An 8,765-nucleotide genomic window follows, 5' to 3' on the forward strand; every position below is an offset into this window, starting at 1 on the left:
TTTATTTAAACTAATGGTTACGAATTACTAAATTATCTCACAATTATAATTATGAGTTATCTTAATGTATTAAATCTAACCCATCAATTAAATTTTTTGAGTTGCATCTTTCATCCCACATAGTGCTTCATTTTGAGTCGTTCACTAAAAGTGTATATTAAGATTATATGTATATATATACAATATAATTTTTCAATAAAAATCGAATGAATCACTCTAGAATTTAGAAGAGCCCATGTCACAACAAGCAACTTTTTGACCCGGGAAACAATGACCAAGATATCACAATTAATTTGGTAAACAATTCATAATTGGAAACTCTTTCTGGTGAATTCTAACACAAATATGAAATTCTAATTCAATTATAATGCATAAATGCATTATCAAACATATTAGATTACTCCGACAAGTAAAAGTATAGAAGAATAAACGTTGAGTAACACAACTAATCTCTAATAATACCTCATAATTTTTATTTTATCAGATCTTACTGTATATTCAGTCAATAATCTTTTCTACACATGTTAAATTGAGAAAATATTAGCGTAATTATGCAATACCAAAAGCAGATAAGGAAAAGGAGTAAATGACTGGAAGCCATTGGCATGGGTGGAATAGGAAAAATCTCAATTCTCATCTTTTTTTCCGTTAGAAAAAAAAATACAATATTTTTCCATCCCACCCACTCCAAAAGATTCCCAAATCCCTCCTCCCTTTCCATTTCCCACAAAATAATAACAATATGTATAAAGAGCTCAGAAACAAAATGGGTACGAGAAATTTATCATCACTCAAATTTAAAATTTGTAAGAGTGGTGCATGACAATCTCTAAATCTCATCACAGCTCTTTTTGAAAAAGAAAAAAAATAACATGAAGAAATTGTATGGAAAGGAAGAAATCATTGGAAGCCATGGGCATGGGCGGTGTAGGCAAGATTTATCATATCATACTAATATGATAGATCTATCTTTCCCCACCGCTCACGCCAAAAGCTTCCCAAAAATCTTCATCCCTTTCCCAATTTCTGAATTTTTTTTTATGAATAAACAGTAAGCGGCTGTATGTAGGTTTATTGATTATGTTGAGTGGTGTGTTCATTATATAGTGCAAAAGACATGGTGAAGTCTCCGCTGAGTTGAAACCCTAATTTTTGTGAGTTTACCATCGTGTCCTATTAAGTTTACAATAATTACAAAATCAGCGACAAATAGAGTACATTTCTTTATTCCAAAGCTTTAGTATTTTAAAGTAGGGAAACTATAAAATAAAATTACTTAGTTAAAGTAAATTCATTTAATTAATTATCGTAGGTATAATTTATCATAATTATTACTTGTGACTAACACTAATCATTAATTATATGTGTTAATTTCAAATTTGTATAATTTATCACATTTATATAATTTTTAATCAATAATTATTCGTTTGATTTGTATTTATATATGACGATGATTTCCTTAAGTTTTTCAGTTTTATCATCATATTTGTATAACTTTTAAAAGTTTGTATAAACATGTTTTGAAATTCGTAATAGTTGTTTAAAGGTCATATATCTAAGTTTGTATCAATTTATTATTTGGAGTCTTGTCATTTTTGTATAAAACTAGATTTTATATTACTCAGTTATATAAGAGCACACGAATTATATAAACGTAACCGTGAATTATACAAACAAAATGCAAATTATAAAAAAAATTTACTCTCTTGCCCGCTTCTCTATATATATCAAATATATTTCTACAATTATGTAATCGATACCCATATACAATTCACCTCTGTTCTATTCTCTGCCCTCTCTCGCACACCTCTCGCTTCACTCTCCCAATCTCGCCTGCAACTCTCCTTTCTATAACATGTCATTACGAATCGTAATTGACAAACTATAACTATAAAGCAGTAATTGAATTGATTTTTAATAATAATCAATGATTTTTAATAAAAATCAAGTTAATCAGTGTTAAAAAAAATTTACAATCGAATCAACCGTAAAAAAGATGATTTAATTCAATTCTCCCATTTATAACTAGCTAACGAAATTGATAATGGTAAAATAATAAATATACTCTATGAGATGACTATTTCAAATATGAATCAATACATTTCTGTGCAGTAACTTCCGTTATTTGCACACGAAGCTTGGTATAGAGCTTATACATTCTTAATTGTGTATTTCTCAGCTGCTCTATAACCTTTGCAATAAGCTCGCCCTATCAGGGTGACATTCAAAGAGTGATGATCCAGAAAACTGAAAATTCAATTGGCGAAATATGATTCTTTTTCGAAGTTGATGAGTAAATCATTCGATTCGCTAGGTAAAATGCAGATTACATCATAAGAGAGCATAATTAACGAGTAAAACTTATCTCCATCGGATGTTTACACCAAATTAATGCATGTATGTCATGTGTTTAAATTCATTGTTCATTTTACTCCATTAAATCAGCAGATTGCATTGGCTTTTGTAAACATCCGGTGTTGATAATTTTTTTCCTAAATTAACTCCGAGGCTGCAATATCTCAGTAGCAGGTTAGAACCATTCAATAAAAGCTCTACCTTGTCATAAAATAAAAAGGTTTGAGCCAAAGATGAGCATGACATTTGACATAAACTACAAGGATACATTCTATAAAAGGAGGAAGATTTTAACTTGTAGACCAAACATTGTATACGGCAAGAACAATAAAACTGCCATTTATGAAGCATAAGAGACGATATGCAATTGTGCTCCATCAACACAAAACAAATTATTATCATATCAGTATTAAAACAATTAAAAAAAAAGTTTTTATTTCAACAAGTTGAGGGGAAATGAGTAATGCTGTCTAAGATCAATGCTTCATCTACAAAGGAGAGGTAACTTGCAGGTTCTGCAGATTTACTGGGGCATCTTACTGAAGTTTTGAAAGTAAAAGCTATGCTTCGGAAACCCCAAGCATCCTCAAAGTCCATTACTTGGAAAATTGTTTCGATCGTGTATTGCACATAGAACAATACATGGAACTCAATTTAGAATTACAAATTTTCACTACAAACAGAGAAAAGAATCAATTACTGAATCTTGACAAAACCAAACCAACACTTACATATTGCTTATCAGAAAAATGGCAAGTTTACACCATTTATTAACCATGGTCTTAACTGTTCTCCGATGCAACTATATCAAATGATGAAGCTTAAGTAACATTGATGTATTTAGATGTTAAATTTAGCAATTTTGAACCGCCACAGTTCATCAACCAACTCTGTCACATTATACTACATAAATACTACCCAAAATGAAAACCGGACATATTGGCTCACATCGGGGCAGACCCATTGAACAAAATGGCCTGTAGGTGCTTTGGTCGTAAAGTTGAGTTTTGAGATTATTTGTGCCCCACACCGAGGATTCAAATCATGGTGTAACCTTTCAACTTATTGTTAAAGGCAACTTGCTTCATAGGACCCGTTTGGATGGACTTAATAAAAGCAGCTTTAAAAAAGTACTTTTAAAAGCGTGAAAAGGGAAAATGGAAGAAAGAAATGTTAGGATTATATGGGTAATTTGGAGATTGTATAAAAATATTAAGCATAAAAAGATAAAAATGAGATCAACTTAAAACAGCTTATAAGCTAAAAAAAAAAGCACCTCTACCCCCGCTTTTAACTTTTGGCTTAAGATAAGTTTTTTTAACTTAAAATAAGCTGATTTGAGTATTGCCAAACAGCTAATAAGTCAAAAACCAGCTTTTAAGTCAGTTTGACCAGCTTTTAAGCTGAGCCAAACAGCCAAACACACTTTCCTAATTTTTTTTATTTCATTTACTAACTAAATCTTTCTTGACTAGCAATTTTTTATTAAAAGGAATTGAGCACCCACAACCGCAAAATCCCAAGTCCAGCCCAAAATCAAAACCAAACATATTGACTATAATGCTGAATTCAACAGTCAACACTAATAAGTAAGCTTGATAACTAAGAGCAATTCAGCAGTCAGCAGACAATATGTTATATGTCAACGCAGAAGTTGAGAATACATAAATATTCATCAAGATCCAATCTTTAAAAGCAAATACTTCAACAGAAATGCAAATATTCAAGTGCTGATGACATTGTGATACAATTCATAGTCAAATACTCTAAACATCTCAAAAGAATCACAATGTCATTGTTGAAAGGAAGGCATTAACCTCGACTAGCGGTCAAAAAGTATTGTGGTAAATATTGTTGTCTAGTGCTTTGTAACTTTGGGTTTCATTTTTTTTATAATTGAAAAAAAAACAGAACACGAGTTAACTACGCCTTATCAGGTCCTATAATCTCAATTTATGCACTGTGTTAGCTGATTGTCCATTTTGTTAAGAGTTGGAGAATATGGTTTGCATCTACATATGCTTCAAATACTCTCTTTTTTCCTTCATTTCTGCTACTAATAGTTGGTCATGTCATGCAAAATACTTAAATAATACCATAATACATATATTTGCCCCTAAATTTGATTTCAAATTTTAAGTTTAATCTCAAACTTTCACAGTTTACAAATAGACACTTTAACTATCCCATAATTTTATAAATAAACACGCGACTCCTGACAAAACATGTGTTATGCACGTTTTCTGTGCGAGTTAGAACTAATTTTGAGGCCCACCGCAATTAAAAAAAATGCTAAAATGACAAATATATCCTTAATGAATCCCTTTTATATATATCTTTATATTTCCAAATCAAAATCTCATTTTCCTTTTCTCCTCTTTCAAACCAAGATTTTTTTTTCTCTTTAAAACGATTTGTGCTCATATTCTGTGCAAATGGCTTTTAATTTTTTTTGTCATTGTGAAAAAAGCGCTATTATGCCTTGTTTTTTGGTTTAAAAGGTCAAATATAATCGTGACAAGGACGAACGATGGTAATAAAATTTTACCTCGTGGTCGTGTCTTGGATGATACTGTTTTGGATGCGTCTTTCTTTTAATGATTTTGCTGAGTTCACTGGTGATTATTACTGTTCGATTTTATTGACTTATGTAGCTAGATTGTACATGTGTGTAGCAGAAACATTTTTTAGTTTATTAAGAATCTATTGATTTTCGAAATTGTTTCTGAAACTTTTTTAGATTGCACTCGAATATCAGTGTATCTAATAAAATTGATAAAGTGTGTCCAACAAAAGTGAGTGCTTCCTTAAGCCCCCCTAAACGAATGTTGCATATTAGAGCGACTTGTCCTAAAATTGCTATATTTAATACTAATAAAACTAGATTTCAGAGTTGATAAACAAAATGTATCCAACTTAAATTGAGCGAAGAAATTATATAACTGTATCAATAATACAACATAAATTTCAGAAGATTGGATTTGAAATACAAAGCGGAATTTCAAAAGGTACAAGAATTTCAAAAGAAACATGTTTGAGATACAATGTAAATTTCAATACGAGAATTTCAAAAGAATGAAGTTGTATTTGAGATACAATGTAAATTTCAATATTATCGTCATGTACCGTAATTATCAGAAATATCACTATGTATGATAAATTAGCAGCAAAATAACACTATCTGTGCAAATTCCTCTTAAATTTTACTAGTTGAAAATATCCAATTGAATTATTAACACGTCTATGTTTTAATAAGTTTTTATTTTAACCATAGGAGATTTAATTGAAACAAGGTTAATGAATAATGGGGTTCTGCCCTCTCTCGACAATTACCTGGTGCAATTTATGCACTTATTTTTTTTCTTCATAAAATAACACTTTGATCTTTACCAGCCCCTCATTATCAACATGATTAATCACAAAATGAAGAGCTTTTAGGAGGTTTCTCATGTTATTAAACAGATCAACCAACTCTCTAGTAGAAAAAACTTACTAGAGGTCACATAATGTTTAGGGCGTCTGTGATGCTAACTGAATGATAAACCAAGTTAAACGGCTAATAGAAATCACAAACACATGATGAAGCTACTGAAAATATCAAAACAATGTAAGCATACATACTAGGACCCTCTGCAGTCTATGAATGATACTTCAAAACAGAGTAATCTAACTCATGCTAGCTCCATAGACGATTAGATAGTTTAAATGTAGACAAGCAAGAAACAAGATATGTTCTATGATGAAAAATAAGGAACTTAAAGAGTTAAAGTTTCACTTCCTAGTGAAGATCAAATATTTTCTCTTGAAATGCTCAATTGCTTAAACACACTCCTACGGCCTCGTTAGTTCTCAGCCGGGCTCAAATCAGTCTTGAAGAACAATTTCCTAGATTTTAGATGCTTAGATTTCCATTTCAAATTTAGATTTAGTTGACTCTAGATATTTCCACCTTTGACTACATGTTCAAATGATAGACCGTAGGTTAGATTCATGATATAATCTCAAATCTGAGTTAGAATCACTTACCACAAGATTATAGATGAAATCCTCGCTTAGAGCCTCTCAAAATCAAGCTCCTCATGTCTTAAAATAGTGAAGAAAGAAATGAAAATACTCAACTCGACTTTGAAATACCTAGGCAAGACCTTAGCAGCACTGCGCATTGTCGATGGCACTTGACTACTGTTGGTGCACAGTCATCCAGTCAAACTCGACTAGTTCTGACTGCGCTACGGCCTACAATGTTGAAACCCATCTGAGCCCCTCAAGTTCCAATCCATTCTGGGTATATTCGTGTCGATTGATTCTCTTGACGGGTTGGTTAGGTGCCATCGCGGCTTATTGGAATATGGGTCGTAATATACCTTTTTGATTGATGTGATTTCTTTGCCGTCAGCCAGCTAACTGTATACCCATAGTACAATTATTCACACCAGGAGAAGGCCACAACAATAAACAAGAAACATTGAAAAATGAGGATCTATACAGCAACTCTTATTGTTCAAACATAGAGTTTGGTTCTCAATCTCCAATCAGATGTCAAAAGAAACAGACCAGCAAAGAAATCTTTGATGGTTTCCAAGAGGAAAAAAGAAAATCTAGTGATAGCTTAGACGTTCTTAGCTCTTCATTTCTCAGCTGCACTATAACCTTTACAATAAGCTCTGGTCCACCAAGGAACTTCAAAGAGAACTTGTCTTACCTGTCAAATTTAATTCGATAAACGATTGTCGTGATCATGACAAACAAAATGTCACGATTATAGCATGATTCTTGAAGTAATCAATCTTAGCCGTTCAAGCAAAAATGTCTGTAAAAGAACATCTATTGAAATAAAATTTTGAAGTAAATCGTAAGTCTTGTGAAAGGTAGGATAACATTACTGCAACATTTGACATGGAATAAGTACAAGTATACATACATATCTTTATCAAAAGTGTTAAAAGTTGTATACCAAATCATTGCAAATGACACGAGAACAGTATAGCCATGATTGAAGCATCGGACAAGGTACACACTTGAACTTCTCAGTGGAAGTGTATGCCAGCAACATAAACATATTGTTTCCTTATGAGTGCAGACACAAATCAGAAAAAGTTTGAAGTTCAAGAAATTAAGGGGTGAAAATGAGTAACACTACGTCGCAACCAAAGATCAATGGCTTCAGCTGTCAAAGAGAGTTCCAAAGATAACCAGTTCTGAATATAATAGGACAGAGAGACATAGACTAGTTGCAGATTCTGCATAACCACCAATTATATATGGAGCACCTAACTGAAAGTTTAGAGAGTGATATGCTTTGACACACCAAGTATCCTAAAAAACATAATTTTGAGAAATTATCGATTTTGTAAGAAATATTGACTACTACAACAAAATACCCGGTCTAGGAAGAACAGTTTACGCAAAACTTACCCCTACCTCAATCATAAATATTGACTAACACATGAAATTTGGAAAAAGGAATATTATCCAATAAAAATATAGAAACAAGTCAGTCAGATCCAAAAAGATAGCAAGATTACATAGGGTATAACCATGGTTTGCCTTTTCTTTGATGCAAGCATGCAACTGTGTTGAATGATGAAGTTTAAGTATATTCTCTTGAATGCAATTATCTAAAACTATAGCTTAACCAAATGCAGCAACCATTATTCATAAAGGGAAGTACAAATAAACTAAATTAACAAGTGTATTTTGAGTTCAGCAATTAGGCAATCCCCTTTCAACTACAATAAAACAGCATATCACCAATCAAAGATAAAATATACATAAGATTGATATTGAGGCATTCAAGTTCTTCAGGGAGGGCATGCAATTCAAGAAATAATACTAGATCGATTGACACAAGTTCATTATATAAATTCACCAAATCCAAACTTGTTATGTCCCTTAAGCAACTAAAAGCAGACCCATTCAAGGAGAAATTTTGAGTTGATGTTATCATAATTATAGAACTCATAGTCAAATATGATGAGATCGTATAGTTAGAGATTCATTAGGAAAAATATGAGTTTTATTAAATGCATCTAATTTAAGCAGAATTAAATCCTGAATATTGTTCAATCAGATGGTTGTTCATTCAAAATTCTCAAATAAAAACTAGATCTGAGCACAATCCCAGCTTTCATCATGTTTTTCAGCAAATTTTACATCCTTCGTACATATAAGAGTTGCAACAGATTCATATGAACCAATCACCAACTTAAAATCTCCATAACTGAACAAAAGGAAAAAAAAATCAACAGGATTTAGAGCTATGATGCAACAGATTCAACAAGGGAAGAAAAAGGAAAGAGAGAAATGATCAGAAGCCATAGGAATGGGCGGTATTGGCAAGATCTCAATTTTTATGGAAAATAAATATGAAATCTTACCACACCACCCACTCCAACACCTCCTCGAAACAC

General features: G+C 31.9%; 4 non-coding genes across 4 annotated transcripts; all 4 read right to left on the bottom strand.

The window, feature by feature from the left end:
* Window positions 1-573: 573 nt before the first annotated feature.
* MIR482d (microRNA MIR482d) lies at window positions 574-719 on the bottom strand. Its single transcript, NR_130092.1, has one exon. It is a non-coding gene; the product is annotated as a microRNA MIR482d (primary transcript).
* Window positions 720-751: 32 nt separating this feature from the next.
* LOC112941778 (small nucleolar RNA Z221/R21b) lies at window positions 752-848 on the bottom strand. The gene has a single exon (XR_003247347.1). It is a non-coding gene; the product is annotated as a small nucleolar RNA Z221/R21b (small nucleolar RNA).
* Window positions 849-895: 47 nt separating this feature from the next.
* MIR482b (microRNA MIR482b) lies at window positions 896-1,020 on the bottom strand. The gene has a single exon (NR_108014.1). It is a non-coding gene; the product is annotated as a microRNA MIR482b (primary transcript).
* A 7,634-nt stretch (window positions 1,021-8,654) lies between these two features.
* MIR482c (microRNA MIR482c) lies at window positions 8,655-8,765 on the bottom strand. Its single transcript, NR_108015.1, has one exon. It is a non-coding gene; the product is annotated as a microRNA MIR482c (primary transcript).

Source organism: Solanum lycopersicum, chromosome 6 (genome assembly GCF_036512215.1).
Source record: "Solanum lycopersicum chromosome 6, SLM_r2.1".
Classification (NCBI taxonomy): Eukaryota; Viridiplantae; Streptophyta; class Magnoliopsida; order Solanales; family Solanaceae; genus Solanum; species Solanum lycopersicum.